The sequence below is a fragment of the Grampus griseus genome (genome assembly GCF_964374135.1).
Source record: "Grampus griseus genome assembly, chromosome: 15".
Lineage (NCBI taxonomy): Eukaryota > Metazoa > Chordata > Mammalia > Artiodactyla > Delphinidae > Grampus > Grampus griseus.
This window is the reverse complement of record NC_139009.1, coordinates 510,441-526,845: the sequence shown is the minus strand read 5'-3', so window position 1 is coordinate 526,845 and position 16,405 is coordinate 510,441.

Sequence of the window (16,405 nt, the reverse complement as noted above, 5' to 3'; positions counted from 1 at the left end):
GCTTAACTGGTCAGAGTGGGAAACTGGAAACAATTCAGATATCTGAATAGTGTGACATGGGCAAATAAACTGACAGAAATAAGGTGAGCAGCTATGGGAAGCGATGTGACCTGAGAGGGTGGTGTGGAGACCCTGGGAGGGAGCTGCTCCGTACCCGGGTCAGGACATTCGCGTGCCGTGTCTGTTTGGCATCAAACGTACTTAAACCTTCTGTATTTCCTGGTGAAGTTGTAAGTGCACGTGGGTAAACTACACAGGACATTGCCCGTGGTCTGAAAATGTGTTCAGCGTTCACATCCCAGGCAACCGTGTCAGTGTGAATCTGACACAGGTGGGTGTGTGTTCTGGGGCAGAGGAATTGAGTAACTGTGCTGGTTTCATTTAGAATGGGCGTTTTTGGCCCAAAAATACACTTCTAAAGACCCTTCAGGTGTGGCTTATTGGATGCACGCGACAAGCTGGGAGACCCCAGCATCGTCCCCGCCCGGGGCTCACGTCACACGCTTCCCAGGCGCTCAGCGCAGGCTCGACGGGCGGGGGTTCGTCAACAGCCAAGTCTGCAGCCCCAGCGCCTTGTCGGGGGCTCAGTACAGCGGGATTTCCTCCCCGTCCAGCGCTTGTGTCCTTTCGCAGTCGTGCTCCTGTGTCCTCTTATCATCCTTTCTGTCCCGCTGTTGACTTTGGGGCTGTATCATTTCCCTTTCAATGGTGTCCCTCAAAACCACGACATCCATCTTTGTGTTTTTACGGTTTTCTCTGAGGCAGCCTCACACGTCTGTCACGCAAGACCTTCAGGACGCTGTACGTCACTCACAGGCGCTCCTTCCCTACCTGCTGGTCTCCCCACTCACACGTTAGGTGGTAAAACTCACCATGTTTTGTTGCTATTGTTGTTTTAAACAGTCAGTTAACCTTTGAAGAATGTAACAGAAGGAAGGGCCCTCATATTTACTGTTTCCAGTGTTCCTTATACTTCTGGGCGCCGTGATTCTTTCCAGTATAATCTCTCTTCAGCCCGAAGGACCTCCTTTACCATTTCCTGAAGCGCGGATCTGCTGGGGACAGATTTATTCAGCTTTAATTCATCTTAAAATGTCTTTATTTATTCCTCATCTTTGAAAGGTGGTTCTGCTCGACTTAGTTTTCATTTGACAGACTTTTTATTCAGTGACATTTTCTTCTGCCGCTATTGTTATTTTTGTGACAAAATACCCTCTGACGGGTTTATCATTGCTCCCGATGTGGAGTAAATCCCTTCGTGCATCTGGTGCGACTTTATCTTCGTTTTTCGACAACTTGCTCCCAGGGACCTCGGGTGGTTTTCTGTGTCGTTTTCCTGTTCAGCTTTTGCTGTGTTTTCTGGATCTGCAGATTGCTGTTGCCGATAATTGGGGTTATTTTCTGCCAATATCACTTCAAATATATTTTCTGTCCATTCTTTCTCATTGATATTTTTTCCTGGGGCGTAAAGTGCCAACACGTTTGAGTTGTTTATACTGTCCCTTCCACAGGGGATTGAGGCTTTGTTCTTTTTTCTCTCTGTGTTTCAGTTTGGGTGACGAGTACAGACAGGCCTCAATTTTTACCAGTTCGTTCTTCCCTTACTCAATCTGCTTTTAGTTCCATCTAAGGAATTTTTAATAGCTGGGACTTGATCTTTCACTTCTAGAAATCCAATTTGGTTCCTCTTAAGTTTCCAGATCTCACCTGAAGTTCCCCATCTTTCACCCAGTGTACCCAGCTCTTCCTGTTGCTATGGTGACGGGGAGCCTTCAGCACATCCTGAGACGTGGCTCCCGCGGCCAGGACACGGTGGAGACTCTGGTCAGCTCTGGGGACTATGGCTGTCGCGGCTCCTTTCCTAGGTCCACGAGGAGGCACGTTCAGCCCACCACCCGCAGGTGAGAGCTGCAGCCTCCGTCCACTCCCAGACCTGGAGTCCGCAGGCCGCCTGGCCCCCACACTCGCCACCTGGGGTATCTGCCAATTTCTTATTTCTCGAGGCCTCAGATCCAGGCTGGAGCTCGAGAAATGCGGGTGAGGACGTGAGCCCTTAGGGGCTGAGGCCTCGTCCTTGCTCTGGCCTCCTCGTGCTGTTGGGTGCAGACCTGGGCAGATGTCAGGAACCAGGAGCAAGGGCCGGCAGGTGCAGAGACCCCAGGAGGAAACGTGCTGCGGGGTTTGAGGGGCAGGAAGGAGGCGGTGGGATCGGCATTGGGCGAGAAGGGGGGTGGGCCTGGGAGCCTGTCTCCATGCAAGCCCCTGGCTGGAGAAGTGGAAGGAAGGTGTGTTTATAAACATCAACTTTCATTTTCCTTTCACTCACCCTTAACAACTTTTTTCCTATTTCTTTGCCTTTGAAAAGCCCTTTTTTTTCCTTCAAAGCCAAGCTAAAACATCAAATCACTGGAAATCTCCCATGCGATCAAATCTAAGCTTCACATAATAAAAAGAAAGCTTGTCTCTGCACATGAAGTGCTTTGCGTCCTCCAAGCCCAGGGCTTCTCCTGCTGAGCTGTTAATGCACGACTCCCTCTGACGGTCTGGGGGCAGCGGCCTGACGGGGACGATGACAGCGATGTGGATGCAGAGGTTCTGATAAATAAGTGATCTAATGACCGTTATCAGTTGTTGTGAGTGTTCAGTTGAAAAGTGGCCGTATCAGTGTCTATCCCATAAAAACAACCACTCTCAGTAACTGATGCTCCGCCAGCAACCTGTCCAGCTCTGTAGCTGGGTCCCTCCTTCAGCCTTGCGGACACCATCCATCAGCAGGGCGTTTCTCATCCCTGTTCTAACTCCTGTGGTCCCCACCCCCTCCTTCCCAAACACCCCCCACTCTTCATGAAATTCTCTGGGAACTGAGCTGGCCAGTCATCTGAAGGCCTGGGTACGGATTCACTACTTTATTGAAATATAACCCCTGTGGTGTGCAGATTACAGCCTGGCTCACCTGCACAGCCCTGTGACGATCAAAAATCAACTATGAAGAAGGCAGTAAAGCATGTAGCATTAGACACATCCACACATTCCCGATAGAAACGTGAATTTCCAAGTTCACTGCTTATCAGACCCTGAGGCACCATCAAAAAAATAAAAAAATAAAAGCGGAAATAGAGCACGGCCTGACTCCTCAGTCCTAATCATCAAAGGGGCTAAAACTAACAAGTGTAAATTTTAAATCCTGCCCAGCTGTAACCTAAATAATCAGCCACAGTATCATTTGGAATTTAACATAATAGACTCAGAAATCAGTAATATCCATCATGTTGACTCTAATTTAAAAAATATATTTAAGTCTAAGATGTATGAGGCTAAAAATGCATTGCTGTTCTCCTCCAGATGCATCTCAGAAGCCTCTCACGTCTGAGATGTGGAGGACCCGGATCCTCCGCGGCGTGGCTGTCAGCATCTCCTCCCATGTCCAAAGGCATCTTCTCATCTCGAGACGCGTTTCTCCCCGAGTGGGCGTGGTCTGGTCAGGAGCGCAGCCTCCGATCACGCTTCTGTCTTCCCTCCGCCATGAGGGATCCTCCAGCGGGGACGCTCCCTTGCTGGACTGAGTGACGTGGGGAGGGAGCCGCGGGGGGTGACTGCAGGGCAGCAGTGATGGCCGTGTCGGGGCCACGGCCAAGGGCAGCTTCCTCCCGGTGCAAGCCTCACGACGTCACTGTCATCACACCCAAGGTGCCCGAGCAGGACGGGGAGCCGAGGGACAGCCAGTGTCCCCGAGGCTGCACATTCGATGACGGGCCTGAGAAGTGTGCAACCGTTTCCTCCTCACGACGATCAGGCCACGTGAAAATCTTGGGTTCTCACCCCAGGTCTCAGAAGCAGCCTTCCGCTCCATCCCGCCCACAGACTTTCCCACGTGCTTCCAGACAGCTCATACACCTTTCTGGGGAGTAAAGCTGCTTTTGGAGACTTTGCCAAAGTCCATGCTGAGATCCAGAGACACGGGTCCTCTCCAGGCCTCTCGGTTCACCCTGTGCTGGGCCCTGGGGATGCACGGGGGAGAAAGGTGGGCACCTGGGGAAGAAGCCAAATATGACATAGTCGGAAGTTGCCCTCCTTCTGGGAGGGCCAGGCTGCGAATTCCGTGGGATCTTAGCAGCGACGGAAATCAGTGAGAGTCAAGCAGGCTATTGAGTAGCGCAGAGATTAAACCTGGTCTTGGCCGTGTGAGGAGGACCGTGGGTCCGTGGTGGACGAGCCCTGGACGCCGGCCCCCAGGATTCGGGAGAAGACAGGAAACAGCGGGCCGGGCAGGTTCTCAGAAGGAGCTAAAGCTTCCCAACCTTTAGCTCGGGACAAGCCGCGAGGTTGAAGGGGAGACACGGAGGAACAGGACACAGGGAGCCTGTCCCCAGAGGCTGAGGAGGTGCCGCCCTGCCCTGAGAGCCCGGGGTCTGCAGAGAAGAGGACCCCTGGACGTTTGCAAAGCTGTGGCCCCAGCGATGGCAGGAAGTGGTCCCTTGGTTCCCCCCGAGTTTAATCCGCCCCACGGACCCCACACGAAAGCACCGACTTTGTGTGTCTCAACAGCGCCAATCGACAAGGAAAAAAATTACACTGCATACTCACAAATTATCCTAAATATAATTTATATTCAAGTCACATCCCTGAGGTGGGAATGAATAAATGGGAACCTTGAGAACATTGGCAGTGAATTGCAGGCATAAGTACAAGGGAATATTTTTGAAAACAGAATGCTTCTATTATCACATGTTAAATTATTTATTTAAGAGAACCAGAACACGGTGCATCTGGTTTCCAGGGTCCCCAAAACGTTCCTTTTCCTCCCTCTGAGGAGAATAAAAAGCACTCCTCCAAAATAAGTAACTTCTCTGTGCAGAAAATGAGCAGCCTGTCATCGACGCTGTGGGCACTGTGCTATAATCACCACCTTCACGGCGCTCAGATTATTTTAAATAAATGTACTGTGGGCCATGTGTCAGCTGAATGCAGGCTACAGGCGGGATCTGACAAAGACGCGGTTCCTCCATTCAGGACAGCGGGAGTGTAGGGGTGGATAGACCGCTCAACCCTTGTCGTTTCAGTAACTTTATTATCGTTATCTTCTGTCCTTCTGGAACGTGAATTTAACCTCACGTGGACATGACCGGGATGCACGCACAGGTGGAGGAAAGCTGTCACCCTGAGGAAATTGCAGCGACCTGTCCCTTTGCTGGGTCAGGAAGGATCCCGCTCCGGGGGCCCGGAGAACACATCCTCCCCAGGCCCGGGAGCCTGACCTGCACCCACGTCTCCCGCTGCTTGGGGGCAGGGCCGGGGTTGACCTCTGTACCTGCCTTCTGCCTGCAAACCCCCAACATCAGGAAGGTAAAGGTTTGGGGCGAGAGCAGCCTCCCCTCAAGCCCCCGGTGGGGAGGGACGGTTGCCGTGAGTGCACCCCCAGCAACCCTGCGGGCCTCTGGCTCCCCTCTAATCCCTGACCCTCCTCCTGCTGTCACCTGGCCTCTCAGGGCTCACCTGTGACCCCACCTGCCCCGCAGGAAGCGCTGTCATTTCCTGTCTCACAGCATCAGTGGCCCCTCGAGACCAAGAGCCGTCACTTCCCTGGGACCAGCCGCGGCCTTGAGCTCTGATGTGTCAAAATCCTCTGGTTTTTGTTCGGTTTTCTTTAAGATTGAATTTTTTATTGATAATTTAGAAATAATTGTTTTAGATTTACAACCTGTTACTGGCAATAGCATAGAGATGTTTTCAATGTTATTGAAATATTGGTGATTTACAGTGTTGTGTTAATTTCTGCTGCACAGTAAAGTGATTCAGTTATACATATACATTCTTTTTCATATTTGTTTCCATCGTAGTTTATCACAGGATACCGAATACAGTTCTCTGTGCTCTACAGTGGGACCTTGTTGTTTATCCATCCTAGATGTAACAGTTTGCATCTGCTGACCCCAGACTCCCGCTTATTCCCTCCCCCACCGCCCAGACTCCTCTGGTTTGGACTCCTTGCCTGGGACCCATCTTCCTCTGCAGGGTCCCCCTCCACAGTCCAGCCGACTAAGCCTGGCCGCCCGCGGTAAGTCATTTTCTCTGCTGAAATGGGAACCACATAAGACACAAGATGCCGGTGGAGACAGGCACACGGAACAGAGCTGGGCCCAGGGGACGGGGTGTCCCAGGACCCCCCCGAGGCAGGGCCCCTGGGGCAGCGCAGCTGTGCCCCGGAGGGAGGGAGGTCTGAAGCTGAAAGTTAGGGTGCTGGGTCCACTGCGGTTCGCTGCCTTTAAATTAGCCTCCAGACTGTGAATTTTGGTTTTGCAGTTTTCTCTTTTATGATAATAACCAGATCAAAATTTTTCTTAAAGATTATAGGAGACAGCATGCCTGAAGCGAGTGTAAATAGTAAATACTTTGTGGGTGTTGATTAAGTTATAATTAGTGCAGGCAGGAGACCGATTGAAGGAATGTGATCGAAGGCTTGAGTGGGTGAAGGGGTCGCTGCCTGCCCAGGTCTCCTGGGATCAGGCCTGGGTGCACAGCGCTCCCCTCAGCCTCAGAGCACGCACAGGCTGCCACTGAGCCTGCCATCCACATGTCTAGATGCTCAAAGGGTACATCAAGGAGGAAACTGGTGCCTGAAGCCCATTTTATATTCCCCCCTCGATAATGAGCTTTAAATGATTGAGAGGCAGCAAAATAAAATCTGCGACCGAACTTCATAATTATTTCCCATATGAGGGTCACAAGGCCACCTCGTTAAGCGGGTTTTATTTACTGTCTGCGTTGAGCTCTATGGTTCGGGAAGGTATGTACAGAGATTCCGATTCAGGCTTCTGTTATCCTATAGGAATAAGGAAATTAATTAAAAACTAAATGCAAACTCTAACCTATTTAATATAATGAGTTTATTATGTGAAAACCCATCATTATGCATTTTTGCTTAACTGTCCTTTTTCAGATACTTTCTGTAAACGTTAACAGGTATCAATCACACTCTCAAAATACTATAATTAAAATCTCTGTTTAACCAAATTTATGTAGTTAAAATCAGCCAAACTACATGATCTTAAGATTCGAGATCATAAATTACTCAGGAGATTATTTGTATTTCTGGAAATGAGATAATGAGGGCATTTCTAAGAGCAAAGCTAGTTTTAAAAATTTGTCTTTATTGTTTGAGAAATAGTTGCCTCAAGCTGTAGGTAGTCACTCTTCACAAGGAAGCGGAATTCCAAGGGACCCAGTGTTAAAGAGAAGTGGAGACTTCAGACATGCAACCTGGGAATAAAACTGACAGCGATGAATAGAATCCCAGATGCAGGACTGATTCTCTAAAGCCATCATTTGAAACATCACACCAATACCAGGGTCAGAGCCAGGTACCACTAGGAAAGGCAGGCAAGTTTTAGTCCTTCTCAGTAATTCTCGTTTCTCCGGCGCTGAGTAGAGACTTAATCAAGGCTCCCAAACTTGGCTATTGGTTCGTCAGCATCAGAAAACTGCTTTGGTAAATAAGCAGCCATCAGCCCCTCCCCTCAGAAGGAGAGTCATCACTGAGTCCTCAACACACAGCACACAGCGTAAGAGTGCTGCCTAGGGCGTGCGTGAGACGGGGGTGCTGACCCCCCAGACCCGCGGTCAAGGCTTTTGGACCCGCTGGTGTCGTGACTCAGGCAGGACGCGCGGGGCGGGGGCAGCGGGTTCCTCTGTTTCTTTGGGGTCTCCCTGCCTGGAGCCCGCCTGCTACCCCTCACGGGGCTGTGCCCTCAGAACACCTCGCAGCCCTGGGCCACCTGCCACCAGCACAGGCTCAGACTGAAAATGAGGTTAAACCCTTATTTTTTGATGACATGGTTCTCAGGTCAAGTTTCATACAGTAAATAGAGCTTCCTCCCTCCCTCCTTCCCTCCCTCCTTCCCTCCCTCCTTCCCTCCCTCCTTCCCTCCCTCCTCCCTCCTCTTTCCCTCCCTCCCTCCTTCCTTCCATATTCTTTCAACACCTTACACCCCGCCCCCCCCCACTTCCCCAGCCGTCTTGGAGGGCAGCTGTTTTCACACTCTTCACTTGCAGACGTGAGCACCTTGTAACCACGGCTGCTGTCCAGTCACTGTGTTCAGGGCTCCACTGTCTCTCTTCTCCGTGACAGGTGATGAGTGTCTGTGCTCTCGGTCCCCAGGGGGTGGAGGAGGGACGAGAGAGGAGCATCCAGGCCCGGGGGCCGCAGACCCTCCTCCCACCCCCTCCAGGGCAGGGGACTTCAGGAGATCTGCCAGTAGCACGAGCTGTGTGCTGGTTGTGCCTGGAGGACCAGATGACAACACGCGATATTTAGGGTGAGTTTGTCAACTTTAACCCTGAAGTGTACAAAATATAGAATCTATGTCTTTCACTGACAGATAATTAAACCAATTACGATGTTACAGGAGAATTTGTTGCAACTGGCCACTGAGAAATGGTTGAAAAGGATATTTGGAAATGCAGTCACCCCGGCTTCATTTTGATAAATATTAAAAATGAGTCCCCTGACTTTGAAGAAACAGCCTTCACATCTGCCCTTCTTTTCCTGGTAGCATAACCGATGACCAGCTTCTACACAGGGACATTAAAACGAGTCACACGAGTCCGTTAGAAATACGGTGCCCTTGCTGTGGGGCTGCTATTCAAGCCAGAGAAGGTAAATTAACAAGAAGCAAGATCGCTCGTCAGTTCATGCTTTAAATATTGATATGCGCGCATTCCCTTCAAAGTGAGCTTATAAGGCGTCACAGTGGAGACTCACTACTTCAGTAATTTTTTAGTTAAAAATGTGAAAGCAGAAATTTGGGATTGTGAATAACAGTTCTCGATGTTAATCACTTATATGAGAGCTTTAATTGAATAATATATACACTTTAACAAAATGTTTCTTTTTTTCTGTGTTCTGTTTGTTATATATGTATTAAAATGCAACAGATACCTGAGTTTGTAATTTGTATGTCTGTTATTTTCAGTTTCAGGTTTGTAGCCGTTTCTTTTTGCGTCTTTGACACGTGTATCGGCCCATGACATACTGGAAATAATAATTAAAATAGTCCTTCCTGTAGATAGTCTGACAGACACTGGTGCAGCCAATGCCGAGACTGGGTGGGAAGTGTGGGTGCACCGGGGGGGGGTTTGGGGGGTGCCTAGGGACCCTAGGAGGGGCCAGGAGGAGTGGGTGCAGGTGTGAGCTCGGTGAGGACTCCCAAGCCCCGGATCCCAGCGCAGAAGTAAGCAGACACTCCCACATCTTGCCATCAGACCTGTGACCTTTGAAATCCCTTCCCCTCTTTGCTGCTCACACGCTGAGACCCTCTCAGGTCGCTTCAAACACAAAATCAGGGATTACAAGATGTCTCGGGATCTCCAGAAAACCTGCGTTGTTAGAGACACGATCTTTAAATCCAGCTGGAGCTGGGACAGTCTTTGTGACGCGTGGCTCCCGAGGCGTATTAGGACTTAGCAGAATTTGCCTCCTGACGCGCAGATGCCTCACAGCTGATGTTGAACCTGAATCTGGTCCATGGGTGTGTTTGGTCCGCTTACAGGGTAAATTAAAAATATTCACTGGGCAATGTTTTTAGATATAAGCTGAGTACATAGGTCTGTGCTCGATACGCTTCTTTTTTCTGTTTCGTTTTATTTCGTATTAATAGGCTTTATTTTTCAGAGTGAGGTAAGGTTGTTCGTAGAAATAGAGAGGGGAAGGTACAGAAAGTCCCCACATACCCCGCACGCGCATAGACGTTCGGTTTCCCCTGTTATTAACATCTTGCCTGACTATGGTGCATTGTTACAACTGATGAATCGATACTGACATTACTGTGAACTGAAGTCCATAGTTTACAGCAGGGTTCACCCTCGGTGCTGTACATTCTGTGGGTTTAGACAAATGTATACTGACATGTATCCGCCACTGTAATATCACACAGAGCATTTTCACTGCCCTAAAAATCCTCTGCGCTCCATCTAGTCACCCCTCCCTTCCCCAACCCCTTGGCAGCCACAGACCTTTTCCCTGTCTTCATAGTTTTGCCTTTTCCAGAATGTTGCATACTTGGAATCATACAGGGTGTAGCCTTTTCAGATTGGCTTTTTTCACACAGTAATATGCACTTTTGCTTCCTGCATGTCTTTTCATGGCTTGAGAACTCATCTCTTTTTAGAGCTGAATGGTAATCCACTGTTTGAATGAACCACAGTTTTTTTAATTTATTTACCTCCTGAAAGGCATCTTGGTCAAGCCTCCAAGTTTTGCTAATTATCAAAAACTGCTATAGACACCTGTGTGCAGGTTTCAGTATGGACATAAAATTTTTAACTCCTTTTATATAAATACCAAGGAGCGTGATTCCTGGATCATAGGGTCAGAGTGTTTACTCTTACTGTCAGAATGATCTTCCAAAGTGACTGTACAATTCTGCATCCCACCAGCAACAAGTGAGAGTTCCCGCTGCTCTGTCCTCACCAGCATGTGGTGTTGTCAGTGTTTCGGATTTTATTTGCTTTAATAAGTGTATAGTGGTCTCTTGTTTTAATTTGCATTTCCCTGATGACATATAATGTGGAACAAACAACCCAATTATAAATTTTCTTTTTGTTGAATTTTAAGAGCTCTTTATATATTTTAGATAACAATTCTTTATCAGATGTCTGTTGCAAATAGTTTCTCCAAGACTGTGGCTTACCTTTTCTTTCTCTTAACAGTGTCTTTTGCAGAGCAGAAGTTTTTAATTTAATTAAGTCAAATTTATCTTTTTTTTCTTTCATGAATCATCCTTTTGATGTTGTATCTAAAAAGACACCCTCATACCCAAGGTCATCTGGGTTTTCTCCTATGTTATTTTATAGGAGTCTTAGAGTTCTGCATTTTACGTTTACGTGTATGATCCATTTTGAGTTAATTTTTTTTTTTTTTTTTTTTTCGGTACACGGGCCTCTCACTGCTGTGGCCTCTCCCGTTGCTGAGCACAGACTTCGGACGCGCAGGCTCAGCGGCCATGGCTCACGGGCCCAGCTGCTCTGCGGCATGTGGGACCTTCCCGGACCGGGGCACGAACCCGTGTCCCCTGCATCGGCAGGCGGACTCTCAACCACTGCGCCAGCAGGGAGGCCCTGTATGACCTTTTTATTAAAAACAAACTTTAAGAATGTGACTTTAAAAGTGTTAAGATGCACGGCTGTGCTGAGTCATGCATGGCCCAGTCGTCGTCTCAGACCGAGGCGCATCGCAGGTGCCTTTTCTCTCTCCATCCTCCCTCCTTCACATCCCTCTGAAGTTGGGTTCTTTCATCTTGGCCCCGTTCATTTTCAGGACCTGATCAAGTCCCGTTAACATCAATTCCTCCTGAGCTGCGGGTCCTCTTGTCATAAATGGTCCTTCCATCCTCCTGAGGTGTAATTGCTCCCGACTTCACCTGGGGTCATAGAAAGCCTAAGGTCACTCCCCATGTGGCCAGGACCACTCATTTTCTGTCCTTTACTATGTTTCACTTCTGATTAGACTTTAATGCCTTTTGACGGAGTCTGCAGTATTTCCCTTCTCTGAGGCAACGTTTGCTTGCAGAACACACAGAATGAAGGATTCTGTTGACTGTCATGGAGTTACTGAAAGGCAGGGTGGTTACTTGGTTACAGATAGGTTATGTGACTATGTTCCTCTGATTTCCACCCACAGTCATGGTATTTTGCTTAAACCAGAGCTGGTGGCTAATTAATAATAAAACCATGTGCATGATTAACTTAAATCCTATAGGCTGGTGGGTTTTGTCTCCTAATTTGGTTTACTCTGCTGTCACTTGCCTGGTCATCTAAAAGACCTATGTAACCACACCTTGTTGGCATGGTCCTGAGAGAACAGAAAAGCGATTAAAATATGTTGTTTCACGTTCTTTTAGACACACGGTGGATTTCTGGGGCAATTGCAGTTACCATGTGAATCATATAAGCACCGTCATCCCCAAACGAGACTTTTTAAACCAACTGTGTATCTATCCATCTACCTATCAAATGTACACATATATATACACCTGCTGGATGTGTGTATATATCCAGCAGATGCTGTCTACAATGAAACCAAAATATCTCAGTTCCTAATATTAAAAATAGACAATTTTAAAAGCACACATAAAATATTTATGTTCTTTGAAGCTAGATACTTTTTGAAGAGAAATGTGATAGAAGGAAAAAAGGTTCTGTAACCTTTTAAAGAAAACTGCTTTCTTGAGGTGCCCGGAAGAATGACAGCTCTATACTCTTGAAAACAAAATTATGAAAATTGTCTCTGTTTCTGAGACAGCCTAAAATTAAGCAGGCTTTGAAACTCCTTCAAGCAGTTTTTAAAATTCTTTTATAAGAAAGCCCTAATTATTATTTAAAATACAACATTATCCAACATTCTCATCTTTATAAGCATGGAAGCTGTTTAAATTTAAGCCTAAATCAAGTTGATGGCATGTGGCTCCTTATTTCAGAAATCTTGATGCCGAAGCTGATGAAAATATCCCCCAAACGTGTGTTCATAATGCAAATTAGGCCTTTTTTCACGGGAACCTCCTGTGATGCCAACAGCAGGGGCCTTTGTGCCTCTTCCTGCCCCTCAGGTGAGGGAGAAGGATGGACTGGCCCCCGTGGGTGTGCGGACAGTTGGATTTCTCTCACCCCCATGCATGTGGATTCCAGCAAAGTAGTCAATAAGGATCAGGGGAATCGGGTTGAGTGTGCAGTCAATACATCAGGACTCCTACGGAGGATTTGGAGGAAGCTCCGCCCCCAGGAATGTCCGCATTTACTTTGCGGAACATGACAGCAAACAGAACTACTGGCCTTTCAAGCTTTTTTTTTTTTAATTGAAGTATAGTTGATTTACAATATTGTGTTAGTTTCAGTTGTACAGCAAAGTGATTCAGTTATATATATATATATATATGTACTATATATATCCTTTTTCAGGTTCTTTTCCTTATAGATTATTACAAAATATTGAGGAGAGTTCCCTACAGCAGGTCCTTGTTGTTTATCTATTTTATATACAGGAGTGTGTATATGTTAATCCCAAACTCCTAATTTATCCCTCCCCCTGCCCCCCCTTTCCCCTTTAGTAAGCATAAGTTTGTTTCTGATGTCTGTGAGTCTCTTTCTGTTTTGGAAATAAGTTTATTTGCGTGTGTGTGTATGTGTGTATATATATATATATATATTCCATATATAAATCATATCAAATAATATTTGTCTTTCTTTGTCTGGCTTACTTCACTTAATATGATAATCTCCAGGTCCATCCATGTTGCTGCAAATGGCAACATTTCATTCCTTTTCATGGCTGAGTAATATTCCATTGTGCATATGTACCACATCTTCACTGTAGTCTGGGATGTTCAGAAGAGACCAGTGGACGCTGTTGGGAGCTGGGCTGCATCTCCAGGAATCTACGCTGGTTCAGTTTAGTAGGCATTTACTTTTGCCCACTTTCTGGAAGCCACCAGGAAGAAATCTTAAGCTATTTGAATAACGTTAGTTTTTGGAATTCCATTGAACCACTGGACTGATTAAGAGCCTTTGTGCTGGAGTCCGATGGGGACACACAAGTCTTGGGAGTGTGGAGAGTGATGGGAAAGTACAATTCAGGGTGGGGTGAGGGGTTAGACTGTACCTCCAGCTGCTGGAAAGCCTCTCGATAAGTATTTCAACCAGCAAAACCTGTGAGGCTTTGCCAGTGGAAAGAGCCCTGCTGCTTCTCGAGAACAACTTTAGTATCTGGAGACACTTTTGATTTTTGAGGCATCAGTGCAAAGGTCAAATTGTTACTACATGAAGACTCAGTATTTCTGAATAGAAATCAACCAGTTTTAGAAGTGCTGATTTATTCTCATGGAAATTAAAGTGTGTGTTTCTGTGTTTTCTCTATGACTGGCTAGTGGTGAGTGGGAAGGATCTGCAGATGCTCTGCTCCAGCAGGGACAGTTTTAGGGGAGATTTAGTGCAAAGTAAGCACGGAGCCCCTCTATGCTCTGCCCATCGCCACCCCGTGTCTACACGCCATGCAGAATTCTGGTTTTAGACCTTACCTGGGGGGGATCCAGAGAGCAGTCTTTTTAGATTTCAGGTGAGTTTATACAGAGAAATTTTCTTGACCTAAGAATGTAGAACAAAAATGCCTATGGCCCAAATGTATTCCCTCTCGCTGTGTGGAAGAGCCGTCAACAGCTCCTTGTTGAGAATATCTGAAGATCTGAGGGGGCTGCAGGAGATTGAAGTTGTTCTGCTATTAAAATTACACATGCCCTGGAACCTGCCAATTAAGGAGACATTTGCTGAAATGATGAGCTCTTAATAATATCCCACAATTTTCAGGAAATTGTGATTAGTGAATAAAGTTCAAACAAGGAAGGAAATGTCTAAGGATCCCAAAATAAAATGTGAAAGTCTGAGCTGTTCCCACCCCTAAGTGACGTAAGTGGAAGTTAGCCCGTCACCACCATGGATTCAGTTTGCTTTTCCCACTTGTAACGGATGCACCAGGAAGGTGTGGCCTCTGACCTCTGGTAGCAAAAAGTAAAATGGCAAGAAATTAATGGGAGGAGCAGAGGGCAGCTCCTCGGGGAAGGGAACGAGCACAGAGGAAAGCTGAGACCGAGTGTCCAAAGATTCAGATAATACGAGAAGAAAATGTTCCATCTCACTGGTAGTGAGAGATATTGAAATTAACAGCTAACATTTTTGTCAACAAACAGGCACACATGGGAAACACACACACACATACACACTCGTAAGACGTTGGCTTAGATAGAGGGAAACTGGAATTCTCTGGGGTTTCCCGGGGCCATAAAGTGGCTGATATTTGGGGGTAAATTTCGGCAGCCTTTCCATCAAACGTGTGCACCTACAGTGTTCTCCTCAGTAATAAATAGAAACAGGGCTGAAAGTTGGTGTTTTTTATCACAGTACTGTTGTTAAAATCAAAGGCAGCAAACACAGGACAGGAAGGCTGTACAGATGTGAGATTTGTGTCAGGCACTTATTAAGCATTGGACTTCAGAGTAGTTTCTGAAATCGATGGGCAGAAGGTACAATAAATAAAACCGGCGGGTCATTGTGAAGAGTGTAATCACATCGTAACCAACTACTCATATATGTAAATGCCCGAGCAGAATTAAGTATAACCCTCAACCCAGTGTGATCAGCGATTACCGCTGGCTAATGGGGTTGGAGGAGTTTTATTTTCTTCTTTTCCTCTATTTTGTAATATTCTAAAATGAGAATGGGCTCTTTCTCCATGAAATAAAATCTGTATGATAGATGTAAGCATAGAGTATACAAGCGCATGGAGAATATTTTTACTTCCTAAGTGCTCTTATGCTTTTAAGATAATCCGAAATGGAAGATTTTGCGAGAAAAGCAAATTGGACTTACTTGTGAAAAAATGTCCTCATTTTGGAAAATATACAAGAGTAACTCTCTTGAACCCTAGCTGATCTTCAAACTAAATTCCCCAAAGACCTGAGACTCGTGTACCACTTGGAGAAGAGAATATTGTTGCTTTATTAAATGGTAGACGTAGACACCAAGTTAGGGATAGGTAGAGTCTTCTGGGGATTTCATGAATACAATTGCTTTCACCCCCAAACACAGAAGATGATCCTTCCAGATCCCCACGAGGTTCTCTCTCGAACTTGTTGTGGCGTTTGTAACACGAGGACCCTGCCCGTCCGCCGTGCTCCATGTATCTCACCAGCTGTCTCAGGGATGGATCTGAGGCTCAGGAAAGAAGGGTTGAGCTCATAGATTAATGACAAGAAGGGGATGCACGCTAGTTTCAAGAGCAGTTTATTTAAGCCAAGAAGGATTTTTCCCTTGGCTTCTCCACTTCACTGTCTGGGGCAAATCGTTTGCTGAACTGAACTGCAAGTTTCTGATCTGTAAAATGGGAACCAAAACTTATTTTCGTCAGTGTGGTTGAAATAATTAAAGATAATTATGGGGCTTCCCTGGTGGCGCAGTGGTTGAGAATCTGCCTGCTAATGCAGGGGACACGGGTTCGAGCTCTGGTCTGGGAGGATCCCACATGCCTCGGAGCAACTGGGCCCATGAGCCACAACTACTGAGCCTGCGCGTCTGGAGCCTGTGCTCCGCAACAAGGAGGCCACAATAGTGAGAGGCCCGCACACCGCGATGAAGAGTGGCCCCCGCTCGCCGCAACTAGAGAAAGCCCTCGCACAGAAACGAAGACCCAACACAGCAAAAATAAATAAATAAATAAATAGAAAATGAACTCCTACCCCCAACATCTAAAAAAAAAAAAAAGATAATTATGGAAAGTATCTAGCATAGCTCACTGTCTGCACAAAATTGGCACTCAATAAATACTAGCTCTTTGTTAGCTTATTATTACCCTTAATTATTAGTAGCA